Source organism: Oryctolagus cuniculus, chromosome 6 (assembly GCF_964237555.1).
Source record: "Oryctolagus cuniculus chromosome 6, mOryCun1.1, whole genome shotgun sequence".
Classification (NCBI taxonomy): domain Eukaryota; kingdom Metazoa; phylum Chordata; class Mammalia; order Lagomorpha; family Leporidae; genus Oryctolagus; species Oryctolagus cuniculus.
The window spans coordinates 39,004,080-39,011,701 of NC_091437.1; the positions used below are offsets into that span (position 1 = coordinate 39,004,080).

Genomic DNA, 7,622 nt, shown 5'->3' on the forward strand with positions numbered 1-7,622 from the left:
GAACTGGTACCCATATGGGATACTGGTACTGCATGTGGCGTCTTTACCCGCTGCACCACAGTGCTGGCCCCGAAAGTGTAGCTCTTTACAGCATAAATCAGTTCATGATTAGACAAGTCCAGTCCTTGGTGGAGTATCAGAGTTGTATGCTTGTTACATTCTAGGTCAAACATTGTAATTCTCACTGTCTGTCTTCTTTTGCTGTTGCCTTGATTGCCTTTTCTTTGCATGGTGTCTAGTGATATAATCAGAAAGATAATGATAGGAGACAACTTATATCTCATATGGTTTGAGGTTTACCAAACTGATAAAACTTCTGTTCATTTTCATTCATCTCTCTCCTATTTCTTCTTTCTTTTTATTTGTTTATTTACCACCACCCCCCAAGAAACCTTTTATTTAAGGAATACAGACTTCATGCATTTCATAAGTACAACTTTAGGAACACAGTGATTCTCCCACCCCTCTACATCCTCCCTCTCCCAGTCCCATTCTCTACTAAGATCCATTTTTGATTAACTTTATACACAGAAGACCAACTCTATACTAAGTAAAGAGTTCAATGATTTGCATGGTAAAAAAAAATTAAAAAAAAAAAAAAACAAAAAACCAAAAACCAAAACAAAAAAGCTGTTCCTCAACAGTCATCTCTCCTCTTTTTTTTTTTTTAAACAGAAATTCTCTGTAGGACTCTAATTCTAAGAGATAATAAAAGAACATTCATTGCTGAAGAGGGGTGATCAGGAAAGCATACAGCCTTACAAATCTATCTATTCCACAACAGGAATTTTCCTGGGAATTCTAAGGTTCTACCAAGCACATTCTAAAAAAGGTTGGCTTTGGCTATCGGTTGCTTACATTGTTTCTGATTGGTATATAAACACTGCAGTTGTGGTAGGTTTAAACAATACTGTAATATTTTTTGTGTTTGTGTGTTGACTGGATTCAGCTGAACAATTCTTTATTGAGGTCTCTCAGAAGTTGTGTTGTGATGGTACCCGAGGTTGGTATCACTTGGATGCTTCCTCATTCTTATCCCTCCTGCTTGAACTAGGATGAGTGGAAGAACTGGGCTTTGGTTTGTTTCTCTCTTTTTACCTGGTCTCGCCCACCACATGACTAACTTGGGCTTCCTCAAAGCATGGTGGTCTCATTTTACACAGCGGCTGGCTTTCCCTGTCCCCAGGTGAAAATTCCAAGAGGCTCAGAAAGAAGCTGCCAGGATTCCAAGGACCTGTCCTTGGATATAATACATTGTTAATCCCCAAATTTTTACTTGAGTCATACAGTAGTCCAAATTAAAGGGGATGGAGGAATAGATTCTGCCTCTTAACAGGAAAAAGACTTGTGTACAGGGAGGAAAAGTACTAATGGCAGCCAGTTATAGATAAGCTGGCAGAGGTGATTTTTTTTAAAGATTTATTTTATTTATTTGAAAGTCAGAGTTACACACAGAGAGAAGGAGAGGCAGAGAGAGAGAAGTCCCCCATCTTCCGGTTCACTCCCCATTGGGCCGCAATGGCCGGAGCTGTGCCGATCCAAAGCCAGGAGCCAGGAGCTTCTTCCATGTTTCCCATGCGGGCGCAAGGGCCTGAGGACCTGAGCCATCTTCTACTGCTTTCCCAGGCCATAGCAGAGAGCTGGATTGGAAGTGGGGCAGCTGGGACTCGAACCGGTGCCCATATGGGATGGGGACACTGCAGACAGTGGCCTTACCTGCTGTGACACTGCGCAGTCCCCCCAGAGGTGATATTAAGCCAGAAGACAAGGAGTGAACCCAAACAACAGAGTCAGCAGTGCAGTGCCAGGATTAGGGTCATAAACCTAAACAATGAAATCTACCTCTTAAGAAACCCTCATTCCCAAATTCCTTCACCCACTGGTACAAATTAAAAACCTCCTTCTGCCAATTGTAGACCAGGAAGGTTTTGTATTAAAAGTGTCATTATGGCTGGCATAAATGTAGAACCAAAAAGTTAGCAAGATATAAAACCTGATAAAGTAAAGATACCAATTATTATTTTATTAGAGAATATTAAGAGCCTAGAAACAGATCTGAGAAAATATGTGTAAGAAATCTAAAGAGAAAATATAAAATTTATAAGAGATATTAAAAATGACCTAAATAAATTGAGAGAGATACCATGTCCATGGATATAAATTCTTAATATCATAGTGTCCACTCTTGTAGGCTCGTTCTATAAATTCAAAGATTTCTAGTAAAAATTTCATGAGGGCTTTTTTTTTCTTCTCATAGACTTTATTAAGGTAATTCTAAAATTTCTGTGAAAGAATAGAGAACCAACAATAGACAGGGAACTTCTCTAGAACAGCTGACAAGTAAAATAATGTCCACAGCAGTACTGTTAATAATGGCAAAAACCTGGCAATGGCCCAATTGCCTATATGAAGGAGTCTGAAGAAACGGCGGTAAATTCAAACAATTGCATCTTATCCAATAGCCAAAGAATGAAGCACAGAGACATGCAACAATAAAGACTTAGTGACTGAATATAATGGGGAGGCAAGTACTGGCATTTTCATTTAACTTGATTCCAATTTTATAAAATGAGATATTATAATATAATTTTAAGGAGTTAATATGCAACTATATAAGAAGGACAGTAAGAGACAGAAAAGTAGTTAGGATAATGCTTATCTCACATGGGGAAAGACAGCAGAATGAGACAGGTGCTCATTGGTTAAATGTCAGTAATTATCAAAATGTATCTTTTGTTTTAGGTGGTAGGTTGGGAATGCTAAATACATTATTAAAATGCCTGGAATAGCCAGAACTAGGCCAGGCTAAACCCAGGGGCTGGAAACCAAGTAATTATTTTAATATTATACTTGGTATACCTAATCTACAACCCAGAACAAAAGATGTATTTTGACAATAACGTATCTAACCACATGAGCACCTGTCTCATTCTGCTGTCTTACCTGTCTGAGATAAGCATTATCCCAAACACTTTTCACTACTCTCTTGCTTTCCTTTTTTTTTTTTTTTTTTTTTTTTATTTTTTTTTTATTTTTTGACAGGCAGAGTGGACAGTGAGAGAGAGAGACAGAGAGAAAGGTCTTCCTTTGCCGTTGGTTCACCCTCCAATGGCCGCCGCGGCCGGCGCGCTGCGGCCGGCGCACCGCGCTGATCCGATGGCAGGAGCCAGGAGCCAGGTGCTTTTCCTGGTCTCCCATGGGGTGCAGGGCCCAAGCACCTGGGCCATCCTCCACTGCACTCCCTGGCCACAGCAGAGGGCTGGCCTGGAAGAGGGGCAACCGGGACAGAATCCGGCGCCCCGACCGGGACTAGAACCCGGTGTGCCGGCGCCGCTAGGCGGAGGATTAGCCTATTGAGCCGCGGCGCCGGCCTTGCTTTCCTTTTTGTATAGTTTGTATATTAATGCATAGAGCAGTGTGTGCTAGGTCCCATGAGGAGACTAGCACTTACTGTTGACTTAATTCTGTGCACTTGTGATCCAACAAACACACTGAACCCTGAGAAGTATTGTTCTTTCTAGGTATCTGCTGCCTTGGTTGAGGAAGACAAGCAGGCCTTTGACACAAATGATTCTGGATAGATTTATCTTTGTTTGCTGCCCCTTGGCAGAGCGTGTGCTTCTTTTTATCTGTCTCACAGAGTGTAGAATGTCTGCTATTTGGAGTTGGAAAGGTCCTAATCTTCCAATTATACTCATTAATCTTAAAGAGGAGAAAGCTGGAGATAGAAAAGGCTTATGCCACAGAATGCCATCAAGTCATTGCAAGAACGCACAAATGTGCTTTTTTGAAGACTCCAGTAATACTCCTTGTCCAATGTCTTAACTTTTTTTTTTAGTTTCTGTTTATTTGTTTTATTTATTTGATAGCCAGAAAAACAGACAGGTGAGCAATAGAGACAGACAGACAGAGATCTCCTATCCAGTGACTCATTCTCCAAACGACTGGTTCAGGAGCCAAGAGCTCAGTCTGGGTCTCTGTCTACATACGTTGCAGAAGCCCAGTTATTTGAGCCATCACCCAGTGCCTCCCATGGTATGAAAATGTAGAGTGGCAGCTAAGAGACAGGGGTCTGGATTCAGGCACAATGGATCTGAATGCCAGCTCTAAGTCTTAATACTGTAGGGGACTGGATAAGTTACTTTAGCTAGTCTGTGTTTCAAGTTCCCCATCTCCAAATAGGTGTTTTTAACAATACCCATGTTGTTAGAGTTGTGGTGAGGATTAAATGAAATGTTTACTGGGAGTGCCATACCTGTTACAGAAGTATCACTTGCTGTTAGTTGCTTCCACTTCCACCATGGTTGCAATTACTTCCTCTTCCTCCTCTTCCTCTTCACTATCATAAGCACATAATTCACTCTGTTTATCTTTCTCTAGGAATTCCATGGAGAATGTTCTGGCTGGAAACCTGGATGGGGGAGGACTATATACAACTATGCAAAGTTAGAAATTGAGCCAAAGTAAAACTATGAAAACTGAAAAGAGCATACAGCAGCCAAAGGATATTGGTACCAAATATCTCAGAAAGATGGAACTAAACTCTGGTAATATTAGATTATCAATAAAGCTTCTGCTCTAGAGAGACCTCATTTTATCATGCGATTGGCGCTCAGCCTGCAGGTATGTGAACACTTAGATAAAGAACAGACAACAGTCCTGACAGTTTGCAGCAAATTGGTATATCTGAATTGAATTGACAGATATGTACAATTAGATCTCAAGGTGTTTTTTAAATTTTATTTATTTATTTGAGAGACAGAGTTATAGACAGAAAGAGGAAGAGACTGGTCCTTCATCCACTGGTTCATTCCCCAAATGACTACTGTGACTGAAGTTTGGTCGATCAGAAGCCAGGAGCCAGGAGCTGCTTCTGAGTCACCCACGTGGGTTCAGGAGCTTAAGCACTTGGGCCATCTTCTGCTGCTTTCCCAGGCCATAGACACAGAGCTGGATTGGAAGAGGAGCATCCAGGACATGGATTGGTATTCACAGGGGATGGCGGTGCCACAAGCTGAGACGTAGCTTACTATTCCACAGCATGGGCCCTGATCACACAGTCTTTAGACAATCCCACCATAATTTCTATGTCATGTAGAGAACTCGGTTGCAGAGGAACTTAACTGCCTGCCTGAAGTCACTTAGCAAGTTGATGGAAGAGCTAGAACTTGACTTTGTAAACTGATTGCTTTGTTCAATATGTACAGCTAGTCAGGTGCTATAAGGCTGAGTCTTCTCCATGTTTTTGGGTAAAACTCAGCAACACAGCCTGACATTTAGCAGCCAAGTACTAAGGATCTCTTTCTGGCTCATTCACTGGCAAGTTCTGGACGAATTCCTTCCCACTTCTGTGTCTCAGTTTTTAATATATTCAGGAAAAGTGCAATCTTCCATAGCCTTGGAAACTCATGACTGGAGCATAGGGAGATTACTGATGCCATAGACAGGAGTGTCAATTGGTAAAGTCAACAACAGGAGTCACTGTGCACTTACTCCTCATGTAGGATCTCTGTCCTTAATGTGCTGTGCATTGAGATTTAATGCTATAACGAGTACTCAAATAATATATTTCACTTTGTGTTTCTATGGGGGTGCAAACTGTTGAAATCTTTACTTAATGCATACTAAACTGATCCTCTGTAAAAAAAAAAAAAAAAAAAAAAAAAAAAGAAAAGAAAAGAAAAGAAAAGAAACTATCAATTCCCAACTTGACTCTCACTGGGATTAAACATGACAATAGGTCTGATCTGATTTCATCATCATTAAAAAAAATCATCTATTATTTTTCACTTTATGTTTCTGTGTGGGAGCAAACTGTTGAAATCCTTACTTAATGTATACTAAGCTGATCTTCTGTATATTAAGATAATCGAAAATGAATCTTGATGTGAATGGAAGGGGAGAGGGAGTGGGAAAGGGGAGGGTTGTGGGTGGGAGGGACGGTATGGGGGGGAAGCCATAGTAATCCATTATTCGTACTTTGGAAACGTATATTCATTAAATAAAAGTTAAAAAAAAAATCCTAAAAAAAAAAAAATTTCTTTTTTGTCTTTAAAAAAGACTAAGCCCTTGGGTGGCTCAAGTGCCCTGGTTGGTACTCTGAGTGCTTCAGATATTTTTATTCCATCCTCATTAGAAATTTTATGTATCCATATATATTTATATGTATATATATATATAATTCCCATTGTATAGGTGGAAAAATGAAGTATATAGCAGTTAAGTGATTTGCTTGAAGTCATACTCTTTATAAGTGGCAGGGCTGTGTTTCAAAACCAAAATTGTCTGATGCCCAGATCCATGTTTATAGATAGAATCTGCGTCCCTCACCCAAAGAATTATCTAATGAAGTTGTGCAGAGGTTCAGGATCCAAGCTGCCTGAACTGTTCAGGGTGGAGCCCTGTTAATTGTGTCTGTTCCTCCTGGCCCATCCTGCTTTGTCCCAATGTACTTTAATCCTTCTGTGGATAAAGGAGATGGAGGGGCAGGAGCATGCGTGGTTCTGTTCCCCACAGCAGAGATGTCAGTGCCTCCTCCTGTTCTCCCAACCTGTCTGGGCCACAGCCAAGTGTACATCCAGAAGTATTTGGCAGACTAACTGTGGGTTCAATTAGGTGTGTAAAGAGTACGTCAATACCTCAATGGGGCAACGTAACGAAGTCCAACATGTGGGCTCAGTCTTCATTACAGATGCACCCAAGCAATAGGATTTGGCATTAAATGGAATTGTGGCCATGCTGGGTTACAAATGGGAGCTGGGCCTCAGGCTTGGGTCCTGGTGAGTGCAACAGGGCCAGGTTGAGCAAAGGGACCCAAGGGATTGCCCATGAGCACTCGTCCAAGGGGAGAACAATACAGTTTGTCTAGATTTGATGCTAAGGCAGAAAAAAAAGAGTAGGGACAAAATATCTAAAATTCACCCAAAAATCTGTTGCTGGCTCAGGCAGCTGCATACTCTGTTGCATTGTCCTGTTTTGTTGTCTTCATTCCACCTAACAGCATCTGACATTGTTTTGTCCATATATTCATTTGCTTATGTATTGGTTGTCTCTGTGACCAGAATGTAAGTTTATACCTTATCTGTTTTGTTCACTGTAGGATCATCAACTTCTAAACAGTTGGTTCAATATATATTTGTCAAATGAATGAACAAATGAAAAACAATTCTTCCTCTAGGGGACATCTGAAAGGCACCAGGCACCTGGTAGAGATGTACATTAGTTTTGTTTTTTTTTTTCCCCTGGGCACTGACTAAGCATCTGTCAAGATCAAGAGATTATGGCGGGAAAGGAAAGTAGATTAAAAATGACAATGGGGGGGGGCTGGTGTTATGGCATAGCAGGTAAAGCCACTGCTTACATTGTTGGCATCCCAAATGGGTGCCTGTTCAAGTTCCAGCTGCTCCACTTCCTACCCAGCTCCCTACTAATGCACCTGGGAGAGTAGCAGAGGATGGCCCGAGTTCTTGGGCCCCTGCACCCACATGGGAGACCTGGACAAAGAAGCTTCTGGCTTTGAACTGGCTGAGCTGCAGTCATTGTGACCTTTTGGTGAGTAAGCCAAAGGATGGAAGATCTCTCTCTCTCTCTCTCTCTCTCTCTCTCTCTCTCTAACTCTGTAT

The 7,622-nt window shown here is 41.3% G+C and overlaps 1 long non-coding RNA gene across 1 annotated transcript in view; it reads left to right on the forward strand.

The window, feature by feature from the left end:
• Nucleotides 1-5,419, forward strand: part of LOC138850195 (uncharacterized) — a 104,845-nt gene extending 99,426 nt beyond the window's left edge. Inside the window, exon 3 of the long non-coding RNA XR_011389833.1 lies at nucleotides 4,381-5,419. This is a non-coding gene — a long non-coding RNA (uncharacterized lncRNA). The remainder of the gene's footprint in view (nucleotides 1-4,380) is intronic.
• The last annotated feature ends 2,203 nt before the right edge of the window (nucleotides 5,420-7,622 follow it).